This window comes from Rattus norvegicus, chromosome 2, assembly GCF_036323735.1.
Source record: "Rattus norvegicus strain BN/NHsdMcwi chromosome 2, GRCr8, whole genome shotgun sequence".
In the NCBI taxonomy this organism is placed as follows: domain Eukaryota; kingdom Metazoa; phylum Chordata; class Mammalia; order Rodentia; family Muridae; genus Rattus; species Rattus norvegicus.
The window spans coordinates 234,592,640-234,605,179 of NC_086020.1; the positions used below are offsets into that span (position 1 = coordinate 234,592,640).

At 42.4% G+C, this 12,540-nt stretch overlaps 1 long non-coding RNA gene across 4 annotated transcripts; it reads right to left on the reverse strand.

The window, feature by feature from the left end:
* Nucleotides 1-655: 655 nt before the first annotated feature.
* On the reverse strand, nucleotides 656-12,049 carry LOC102546591 (uncharacterized). Of its 4 annotated transcripts, XR_005501372.2 has the most exons (4): nucleotides 10,644-12,046; nucleotides 10,361-10,517; nucleotides 1,931-1,984; nucleotides 656-922 (listed from the first exon to the last, which is right to left on the reverse strand). It is a non-coding gene; the product is annotated as an uncharacterized LOC102546591 (long non-coding RNA). The 4 variants fall into 4 exon arrangements; XR_010064478.1 differs by having other exon boundaries at nucleotides 10,361-12,046; XR_010064477.1 differs by having other exon boundaries at nucleotides 10,330-12,046.
* Between the last annotated feature and the right edge of the window lie 491 nt (nucleotides 12,050-12,540).

Consider the following 12,540-nt stretch of genomic DNA (forward strand, 5'->3'; position numbering starts at 1 on the left):
AGTATTACAGAGCAATAGTGTTAAAAACTGCATGGTATTGGAACCCATGCTACTACAGCCATCTGCTTTTGGCAAGCCAAAAATATGTGCTGAAGAAAAGACAGTAGCTCCCGCAAATGATGCTAGCCAAACTGGATGAAAAGACATGTGATAGAATAAAGACTGGTCTTTGTTTTTTAGCCTGCATAAAATTCTACTTCAAATAGTTCAAGGACCTCAACATAAGCCCTAGAGCTTGACTATTTTAGAAGTGAAAGCAGGAGATATACTTCAACTCATAGGCCAGGAATGGACTGTTGGAACAGGACCTGAGTTAAACAGTTAATAAAAGCAACAATTGATAAATGGGACCTCATGAAGGCAAACGCTTCTGGACTGCAAATAACACTAACATTTAAAAGACTACTACTTTAAGGACAGACTGCTAAATGGAAAAAAGTGTCTTTACCAGCTATACATCTGACAGGGCAGGGTAGCTAGAATATAAAAAGAACTAAAACAACGACAAACCTGAACACTAAGAAGACAACCAATTAAAATCGGGGCATGTACCAGACATGGTGGTGCACACGTTCAATCCTAGAGTATCTGGGAGACAAAGACCCGGATCTGAGAGCAAGGCCTATAGTAAGAAATACAAATGGCTGGGAAATACTTTTTCTTATTTATTCACTTTACATTCCTATTGCAACCCCCCTTTCCCCCCAGTCCCACCCTTACAAATCCTTCACCCTGCTACTCCCCCTATGAAGGTGAGTTGACTCTGTAGGTCTTCTTGTGGTGTCCTTGACCATTCTGGCTGGCTCAATTCTATCCCTCACTTATCCTCAAGACTCCAGAGTTCAGCTTGATGTTTGGCTGTGGGTCTCTGCATCAGTTTCCATCGGCTGCCTCTCAGGAGACAGTTATGCTAGGTTCCTGTCTGCAGGCATAGCAGAACATCATTACTAGTGTCAGGGGCATCATTTATCTCACATTGGTTGGCCTTTCCTTCAATCTCTGATCTGTCTTTATCCCTGCACATTTTGTAAGAAGGACAAATTTTGGGTTGAAGGTTTTGTGGATAGGATTGCCACCCTCCCTCCACTGGAAGTCCTGCCTGGTACCTGGCTACAGGAGGTGGTCACTTCATTCTCCCTAGCTGGTAGGAATCGCAGCAGCTAGGGTCACCCGAATATACTCCCCGTAGCCTTCCCCATCCCAGGTCTCCAGCTAGTCCCAGAGATGGCCCCCATCAATTTCCATTCTCTCTCCCAGCCTTCTCCAGGGTCCGCACCATACTTGGTGACTATTCTTACTGCCTTCCTCATCCCCTCTCCCACCCAGTTCTCTCTCTCTATCCACCTCCATTGTTTCTCCTTCTGAGTGAGATTCACACATCCTCCCTTGGCTCCTCCTCATTGCTTAGTTTTTTTTGGTCTGTGGGTTGTACTATGGTTATACTGTACTTTATGGTGATTGTCCACTTATAAGTGAGCCTGTGCTGGACATGCCTCTCTGGGTCTGGGTTGCCTCACTCAGGATGACATTTCCTAGTTCCATCTATTTGGCTGCAAATTTCATGATATCCTTGTTTTTTAATAGCTGAATAGTATCTCACTGCACAAATGTACCACATTTCCTTCATCCATTCTTCAACTGAGGGGCATGTAGGTAGCCAGTTTCCAGCTACTACGAATAAAGCTGCTGTGAACATAGTAGATCCAACTGTCCTTGAGGGATAGTGGAGGAAATAATTTTTAAAACGTTCAACATCCTTAGCCACCAGGAAAATGGCAACTAAAACTACTTCAAGATTTCATCTTATCCCAGTCAAAATTTCTAAGGATGAAAATAAGGCAGGGAATATGAGGAAATGAGGTGGCAGGGTGGGTCGTGCTATTTGCATGAGTTATGTGGCTCTATGCGATGTTCATAAAAAAGAACTTACCTTGGCTCACAGTTTTGAAGGACGTAGTTCGTGGTCACAAGTCTATGATGAAACCTGTAATACAAAGAACATATGGTAAGAGTAAGGCCACTCTCCTCATGGAGTGAGAGAGAGAGAGAGAGAGAGAGAGAGAGAGAGAGAGAGAGAGAGAACAGAGACTAGGATGCCCACTTTAAGGGCCCACCTCTTCAAGTGTCACCACCTCCCAATGGTACCACAGATTGGCAATCAAGCCTTTAATTTTGAGCTTTTGGTGGGACAAATAATAACACCTCCTTTAAAAAAATTATATGGCCATTTCTGAACCAATATTATTAACCCCTTTTCTAGTGACAATTCTGGGATTTTGGTTTCTTTAAAAAAATCACAGAAATAGTCTAAGAATGTTCTTTCATTTTAATACTAGGTGTGGGGATATGGGGCCGCTTTGGACTGTCCAAATCAGCAGACTATGATTTGCCTAGTTCTCTAGTTGAGGCATGATTTTTGCCAGCTGCAGATTGTTTCTGTGATTGTGTAATGTTTAGAATTCTGGAAACTTTTCAGAGGGTATATAAATGCTAAAACCTGGAGAGGTGGATCGATGGCTGTTGACCATTCGTGGAGGTTGGTTGTAGTTTGTTAGTAGTCGTGGTCAAGAAGAAATAAGAAGAAAGAACTTATATTCATAGATCTCTCTCTTCTATTCTTCATTCTCACCTATCCAATGATAGGGGGTGAAAATGGGGGGAGGGATAGAGGGTGGAAAAAAGAAGAACCCACAAAGTAACAAAGACCACATACACCTCACAGTTCAATGGAGTAGGCAAAAACAATCCCAAATGAACAAGCAGATGGAGAAAAGTATCCTTCTCCAAATTCACCATATATCCTGTATTATACTTGCCTTTAGTTCTCCATTCTCTGTATTGCTTTATAATGACTTTGAGGGTGAAGAATTTGCCTTAATAATTGTATATGCACCCACCCAAGGATCTCACCTAGCATAGAACAGGCCTTCAACAAATATTTGTTGAGGAAAGAAATGAACAATTAAAACCTGTTGGTGAATTTCAAGAGAAGTGTGTTAGGAAGTTAGGACGGTTCTCTGAATGGCCGATGGCCAGTGCCTTCACAGTAGTGGGGATCATATCACTAAGTAGCTCCAGGTTTGGGAATTTCACATCGTTCTGGCGTAGGGAGGAACTTAATACAATATGTTCAGTTTGGACCTCAAATGTATGTAATTGCCATGTAAATACATTGCACAGGCAAGCAAATACTTTTGATAGGTATTTCTGAAAAAGTCAATTATGGTTTATTGTTTAATCATCTTTAAACCTGTAAGATCTAGTTGAAAATGTGGTTTAAGAGGCTTCGTAAAAAATTCAAATCACAGAAGTCAGAGAGACTGACAGAAACGAAGGGGGGCCCCTTTAGATTTAATGGTTAAAGAATCATAAAATAACTTCTTAGGTCTCAGCGTTATCAGCTCCTTCTCAAAGCAGAACTTTGAGGAGGATGACATAGTTTTATAAGAGAATTATACTCAGAAAAGATTAAAAACAAAAACTAACATGTTAAAAATTGAGTTCTTTTGGAAAATGAGATGAAATTGAAGGAAATCGGGGGTGGTAGGGGAAGGGGGGAGGGAGATGGTAAGAACTGCTACATTCCGGTTTAACTGTGTATAGAGAAATGTGACGCATTCTCCTCGGAAGCCATGGGACCTCATGTAAAGAGAGATGCCAGACAGGCCGTCATTGTTACCTGTCTAAAGAGGAAACCATTTGTTTAAGAGGTGAACAGAATAAAAAACAATCTCATGAAGTGATAGCAAAACGGAAGGCTTTCTTCACGTGGCTCATTTTACACTCAAATTTTGACTATCATCTCTACAAGATACAGTCTAGCCCCATGTTTCTTAAACTAATATAACCTCTGACCCAATTCTCAACTACTTGATCTATTTTAAAGACTTAGCAAGCTAAGATGTACTGAGCCTATTTACGTACTGGATGTTAACAAGGACCTGTAAGACATGAGGGCAAAAATATCCCATTGTAGTCATGTCGGCGTCCCTAGCACCTAGGAGAGTTCGCAACCCACAGCGGGCACTCCGTTCACTGAATGGGAGCTCTCTTAAGTCATGGATCTGTATGATTTCAAAGTAGTTCTAGACACACAGTTTCATATAATCCCATAATAGCCCTTTGATGTATTTATAATACATTTATCAGATGAAAAAAATAGATTCAGAAAGGGAAAATGGCTTCTAGGTGGATTTTGGATTCTAAAGTTTGAATCCAAATCTTCCTTGTGGCTTAATTCAGTCTAATGATAGTGTCTCCTCTCAATAATGGAGTGTGAATGTGTGTTTGTATTTGACATATGTGTGCGTGTGCGTGTGTGTGCCTGTGTGTGTGCACCTGTGTGTGTGTGTTGTATGTGTGTAGTGTGTGTGTTGTGTGTTGTGTGTGTTGTGTGTTGTGTGTGTGCCCGTGTGTATGCCTGTGTGTGTGCCTGGGTGTGTGTGTGTGCGTGTGTGTGTGTGTGTGTGTGTGTGTTCGCGTGCGCGCCTGTGTATGTGTGTGTATGCATGTGTGTGTGCGTGCGTGCATGTGTGTGTGTGTGTGTGTGTGTGTGTGTTTGTGCATAGATACCACAGCAGCCATATGGCAGGAGGTCAGAGGGTAACCTGACAACCTCAAACATCAGTCCTCACAGCCTCCCTTATTTGAGTCATGGTGTCATTTTTCTGTTGTCTAGGCCAGGTTAACTGGCTACTGAGCTTCTCAGACTCCTCCTGTTTCTCTCTCCCATCTCTCTGTAGGGGTGTGCTGGGATCACGGATGTTCATGTTATAAATTCAGTTTCTATGTAGGTCCCGATGTTTCAGCTTCAAGTCCTGAACGTGACAAGCACTCTATCCACCAAACCATGCCTCATCCTCTACAGTGGAATATATTTTAAATTGCCACACATGCAGCAGAATATAAACAGTGGAGTTAGCAACTGGTTTGCTATGGGTTTGTCCTTCCAGCTCCACAATTCTTTGTTTTGTTTGAGACAGGGCCATACTACTTTACATCTCAGACTAGCCTTGAACAACCCCAGAGTGCTAGGAATGCAGACATACACTGTCATGCCCAGCATGAAATGCTTTTTAAAAAGATTTTATTTGCTTATTTTGAGAAAGGGTCTCACTATGTAGATCAGGCTGGCCTCAAACCCTCAGAAATCTGTCTGCCTGTGCCTCCTCAAATGCTGGAATTAAAGGCATTCAATACCATGTCCTGCATAACAAGCCGTTTTAGAGAAACCAAATTCAGGAACTCACGTACACAGACTTCTAATTCTATCCTATCAGTCACTACGGTAGGAGAGTGAGGCAGTTCGAGCCAATAATGGCACTCTACTAAGAATGCTTGTCTGAGGTGAGGATATGCTCAGCGCCTTTCTGGGACTTTTAAACTTAGAGGTAGAAAAAAGAAATCGACCTTTGAGCCACAGAGCTTCGAAGTATGCACAGGAAAATCTGCTCGTGGCCACGGAGAGACTACAGCGAGAAGGAAAACAACGAAGGAAGCCCACCGAAAGAATGGTCATAGATCAAGTATTGCTAATGGGCCATCCCTACTTTAGAGACGTTGAGCCACAAGAAATTGCCATTTCGTGTGGGTAAAATGGCTAACCACTACTCTCTTGTCTCAACACAAATGAAGAGGGCACACATTAATCTTACCTAAACTCGAGAGATTTTCTTATCCTAATCCTGTCTTGAGAGAAATGGGAAACCAGAAGCGTAGAGATATGAAACCATTGGAAGGACTGGCCGTGCAGTTCAGTGGTAGAATGCTCACCTAGTGCAAGGTGCTGCGTTCCATCAACAGCACGCAGAGGACAAGGCCTCACCCGATATCAACGATAATGTTATACAGTATAGGATTTCTGATGGCCACTTTAGGATTTTCTCTAAAATGTATGGCTGACCTTTAAAAGTGATCATTGTCAAAGTTTGTGCCCAGCTGTTTCCCACTGATAGTTTTGTCTCTAGCTTTCATCGTTCTTGTCTCCCTATTAAGCCTAGGGACAAATAAACTGTTCTGGAGAAATAATTAGGAGGTTGAAATTTTAAGCTAAAAGAAAATATTCTAAGAGAAGTTTAACATAGCCACTGTGATAGCAAGATTCACAATGTGAAATTCTAAGTCTAGTTTGGGCCTTCCTTTTGATTAGATTTATTTATTTATTTATTTATTTATTTATTTATTTATTTATTTATATTGGATTATTTAGGTATTTACATTTCAGATGTTATCCCCTTTCCCCAAAAGAACTCCACAAAACTTGGCGGCCAGAGAGATGGCCTAGCGGTTAAGAGGACTTGCTGTTCTTTAGAGAATCTGAGCTCTGTTCGGCTTCTAACTGCTTTAAACTCCAGCTCCAGGGGATCCAATGCCCAATTCTAACCTCGGTGGGCAACACACACACACACACACACACACACATACACACATACACACATACACACACAAAAACACACACATACACACACAAACACACACACATACATACACACATACACACACAAACACACACACATACACACAAACACACACACATACATACACACACAAACACACACACATACACACACATACACACACATATACACACATAAACACACACATATACACACATAAACACACACATACACACACATATACACACATAAACACACACATATACACACATAAACACACACATACACACATACACACACAAACACCACACATACACACACACAAACACACACACACAAATACACAGACACACACACATACACACATGCACACATACACACACACACATACACACATATACACACACAAACACATACACACATACACACATACACACATACACACACAAACACACACACATACACACATGCACACATACACACAGACACACACACCCATGCACACACACACATACAGAGATACACACACATACACACATACACACACATACACACACAAACACACACACAACACACACATACACACACATACACACACATGCACACATACATACACCCACACACAAATACACAGACACACACACATACACACACACACAGTTTTAAGAAAGAACTTTACGGACTCCATTATGTATAACAAGCATCAAGTTGTTTTCTGTTCTCCTCCCCCTCCTCCTATTTGAACCAAGACCTTACGGAGGAGTCTACACTGCTGGCCTTAGAACTCACTCTAGCCTCCTTAGCACCGGGCTCAGTCACACATTCACCACACCCAGGCTGTAGTTGCTTTCTAAATTGCCTATTCCTGAACACTCTGGCAGTCCATTGAATCGGACTCTTCAGGAGTGGGCCATGTCTCTTCATTCTAGTAAGCTTATGGCGTGTCCCGAGACACAGAAGGCTAATCACTGGTGCCATTCTCAGGCAGTCTGCCCCATAGTGAAATGTGTAAGCATCAATTAAATATCAGATTTTTTTAAAAAAAATCACTGGATGCCATAGTTACCAGTGGGTCCTCGTCTATTGGAACCTGGTTTAGAACCAACATTTCACACAAAGGTTCATCCATCGACTTCCATTGTTTAGGCTCTCACTGACATATGTACTACCTGGTACATCTTTGCCCTTGAGACAACAACATTTTTGATGGACACATGAATATTTCTACTTCAAATCTCAAATAGCTTCGACTAATGTCATTATGGTTCCCCTGATTCTCCTTTTCATTCTATACTGTTTTTGTCAATGGTGATGACAGCCTGATACAGCCATAACTTTCAACAGCATCATTTCCATATTTTCTTCTCATCTAAATAGTCTCCTAGGTATGTTAAACCCATGAGAAGAATCTCACACATCGATTGGTTCCCTTTTAATGCTCATCTCGCAGCTGTAGGGTTCTCCTAGATGCTCATCATTGTCTGTTCTAGGGTTGAAATTACCTCTGTATTCATTTGGTTTCTGTTGCTGTGATAAACATGGACCCAAAGCAGCTTGGAGAGGAAAGGGTTTATTTCATCTTAACAGTTCCAGGTAACAGTTCCTCACCTAGGGTAATCTGGGCAAGAAATCAAAGCAGGGACGGAGGCAGCAACCTCTGCTCACTGATTTGCTTTTTGTGGCTTACACAAATTTTTAAATGCACCTTAGGACTACCTGCCCCCGGTAGTACTGCTCAGAGTAGGCTGAGTCCTCCCATACCAACTAATAGTCAAGAAAATGTCTCACAGACATGCCCACAAGCATTAGAAACAAGTCCTCAGTTGAGATTCCTTTTCTGAAGGTGATTCTAGTTTGTGTCAAGTTGACAAAAGCAAACTAATACAACATTGTAAAAGACCTGTCCCTCACGTCTTCTGTACTGCACCCCTCACACCCATCACTTCGTGATACTCATTTTTCTAGTATTGCCAACTAAGTTCCAAAGAGAAAAGACTTGTTTGGGTCCATACTTCCTCAACATTTAAGTCTGTGTTTGCTTCACCCCACTTCTTTGGGCCTGTGGTAAAGCAACGGCTCATGATGGGAGCATGTGGCAGAGTTTACTTCATGTTGGCCACAAGCCAAAACAGACTAACAATCTACAGTTCTCTCCAAAAACATGTCCCCAGTGTTATAAAGCCCTACCAAGTCTTGTTTTTCGAAGAGGCTACCACCTTTCACTATTGCCAAGGTAAGAACGAAAGTAAGTCTTCAACACATGAAGCTATGACTAATATTCCAGATCTAAACCACTGCATTCCACCTCAGGCACCCACAGTTTCTTGTTGGTCTTACCATGCAAAAAGAATTAAGTCTGTCCCTAAGCATATCCAAAGTTTCAACTGCTCCACTATTGCTCAAAACAAAACAAAACAAACAACCAGTCCAAATTCTCCTCTGATACTCAAGGCAAACTATTAATTATGAGCACCCGGAAATGTAAAAAGAAGTTACATACATCCAAGACACAGTGGTTCAAGATAAGCAATCCTACTCCAAAAGAAAATAGTGAAAGTCAAATGAGAGCAGGCTCGAAACCTAGCCAGACAAAACATTAAATCTTTAAACTCCATGTCTGGCATCTGGGGTACAAGCTGGCCTTGAGTTAAGCTGTGTCTATGGTCCTTATGACTGTAGGCATCATCCAGACTATCCAGTCCTGGAAGCATTCCTGTCATATGCAAATCAGATTTTACCATTCCTCAAATGGCCCTCAGGACCCGTGGAATTGCAACTTCCTTGCATAACACAACTTCAACTTTTTAAGTCCCAAGGGCTATATTCTGGTTTTACTATTAAAAAAAAAAGTATAAAGTTTGAAATGAAGCATGATAAAATTGAGTCTGCCGTAGTACTTGGTGCTGTGGGTCCTAATCCCTTTCTTATTCTCTCTCTCCCTCCCTCTATCCATCCATCCATCCATCCATCCATCCATCCTTCTATCTGTCTATACCACCACACCCAGTTCATCCTTTTTTTCATTTATTTATTTATACTTTATTTTTCATTTTTTATTGATCGTTTTGTTTATTTACATTTCAAATACTACCCCCTTTCCCAGTTTACCCCTTGTACTGGCTGGTTCTGTGTGTCAACTTGACATAAGCTGGAGTTATCACAGAGAAAGGAGCCTCCCGTGAGGAAATGCCTCCATGAGAACAGCTCTAAGGCATTTTCTCAGTTAGTGATCAAGAGGAAAGGCCCCGCCCACTGTGGGTAGTGCTGACCCTAGGCTGGTGGTTCTGGGTTCTATGAGAGCAAGCTGAGCAAGCCAGGGGAAGCAAGCCAGTAAGAAACATCCCTCCATGGCCTCTGCATCAGCTCCTACTTCCTGACCTGCGTGAGTTCCAGTCCTGACTTCCTTTGGTGATGAACAGCAATGTGGAAGTGTAAGCTGAATAAACCCTTTCCTCCCCAACTTGCTTCTTGGTTGTGATGTTTGTGCAGGAATAGAAACCATGATTGAGACACTCCTCCTTTTTTTAAAAGATAAAATTTTAAGTTATGTGTTTATGTGGGAATATATATGTACATGAGAGGGGTCAGATTCCCTGGAGTGAGAGTCGCAAGCAATGGGAGCCATCCAACATGTGTGCTGGGAACCGACTTAGAATCCTTTGCAAGAGCAGTACGGACTCTTAACCCCTGAGGTGTTACTCCACCTCCTCATCCTTTTCATTTGAGGCAGGCTCCCGCGTGCTCGCATGCGTGCACACTGCATCTCCTGGAGTGATAGGTGGTTGTGAGGATGATAGGTGGTTATGTGCGTGCTGGCTTGGTCCTCTGGGTGTGGTTAAGAGAGTGATTTAACCACTGAGCCACCTCTCTAGACCTCTTAATCCATTGTTAGTCCCCCCCCACCCCCAATCTGCTTAATCTTAAACAAACGTACCTCGATTTCAAATGTCTTTAAATGAACTTACTCCTCTAGGTGAGCATCGGTTTGAAAATTCGGGAGGCTCATTTCTCAGCTGTTGGGCTTCTTCCTGCCTGTTCCATGAGCTAGTTAAGAGACAACTTTGTTTTTGATTCAACATTGTTACTCTTTCTTTCCAGATTGCTTCTGCCCTTGAAGAGATACTGTAAGCACACAGACAAGAATATAAACACAGCGGAGAGTTCCCAGTTATAAACATAGCACATCCCTCTTTCCCTGTGCACGGAAAAGTAACATTCTAATCTTGCCTAGCCAGTCATCGGCCTTACCTCAAAGTCCTTTGCTTTGCATTTTGGAGTAAGATGAATTCCTCACTTTTCTCGGCTGTGGATAACTTAGTCTCTAACATCTTAAAACTTTGCCCTAGTGCTTAGCAAGATGACTCAGTAGCTAAGAGTGCTTATCGCTCTCCCAGAGGACCTGTGTTCTGCCCTTAGCACCTCTAACTCCAGTTCCATATGATCTGAGGCACTAATCTGACTTTCCTGGGCATACACACATGTAGCACACACTCACCCAGAGTTCACACACATAGATAAATAAAAATAAATGAAAAAAGAAAAGAAAAACCCTGCGATGCTTGTTGTCAATATTCACAAACCCGGAAGCATATTTCTGTAGTAATAAATTATACTTTCAGAACAGGAAATTGGACGTCCTCACAGGCAACTCATTTTAATGATTAATAAACCTGACGTCTGCCGGTGGCAGGACTTCACGATGCAGGTTAAGTCGGATTCATCTTGGTTTGTGGTTGACGTTCTGTGTGCTGTTGGCCATTTCTCTATTATCATCCTTTCTGTAATTCCATCGTCTAATCTTTTTCAGAACAAAACAAAAACACCACCTTCATCTTTGTGATTCTTGTTTTGCTTTGAAGCCTCCATGTTTCTCTTAAAGTGGTGGCTGTTCGACTTGAGAGATGTCATGGTGGGGTCTCACCAACACAGAAACAAACAGGGAAGCCCTCCTTATGATCTTTATACCCTGCTTCTCAATTTTCTGGGCCAGAAAAGCTTCCTGGCTCCTCCCTGGCCTCCAGTTGTTCTTGTTGACCTCGGACACAAGCTGTGTCTCCAGCTGACACAGGCCTGGGTTGCTGCAATCTCTCCCTCTTGATAACATTTGTTGCTGTTTGGAGTCATTCCTGCAAGGCAGCACTCCTCCTAGCGCCTCCATTTCTGTGATAGTCTGAGGTCGTGGGAAATTCCTCTCCTGCTTGACAGTTAATGGTTACCCACGGTCAGACAGGTTTGGGAATGCTACTTTTATCTTCTTATCGAGGTCAACCCAAAGGCCCCGATCATTTACTTTTGCTCCAGAGGTATCTGAAAGAAAATCTAAGGGAGGACTTTTCACCCAAATACAAACAAACTACAAATAGCCATCCTGGCCCTGAAGAAAAACATCTTGAGAAGAAAGGTAGGGCCATAAAAGAAAATTAGAGCTGAGAAACTATTTCCATAGCTTTGTAGCAGAGACTTAGCAGTCATCCAGAAGTGTTAGTGTGGGCTAATCAATAACACTGGCAGCCAGAGCCATGCGCCAGGGGAGGACCTGCTGTTAGCCACAGCCACCTTGTGCCTTCTGACTTCTGAAACACTCAAATCACACTCAGTTACAAAAGGGACACTGATGGCTCTGAGCATTTGGCCGTATGTCCATATAGCAGTGTTTCTTGTAGGTATGGGTGTGGGTGGGTCCTAGTCTTATTTATGAGGTCACAAAAACCTTTTGTTGGCTAATTTATAACTATTGTGATCTTACAGGTAATTGCTCATTTAAAGCCAAAAGCATTGGATACTTTGTATTTTTATTTTAAGATGGAGTCTCTTCATCTAGACCTTGGCTAGTCTGTATCTCTATTCCTATTCCGATGTAGACCAGGCTGGCCTTGAACTTATAGATATCTGCCTGCCTTAGCCTCTTTTAAAGACTTCTGCTACCATGCCCAGTCTCTTCCCCTTCTCTTGCCCTCCTTTCTCCTCCCCTTCCTCCCTCCTTGCCTTCCTTTTTTTTCTTTCTTCTGCTTTGACAGGGTCTCGCTTTATAGCCCCAAGTAGACTGGAAATGTCTATATAGCCCAGGCTGGCCTTGTACTTGATTTTCCTGCTTCTTCCTCCTGGGTGCTAAGATAACAGGTGTGTGTGTGTGTGTGTGTGTGTG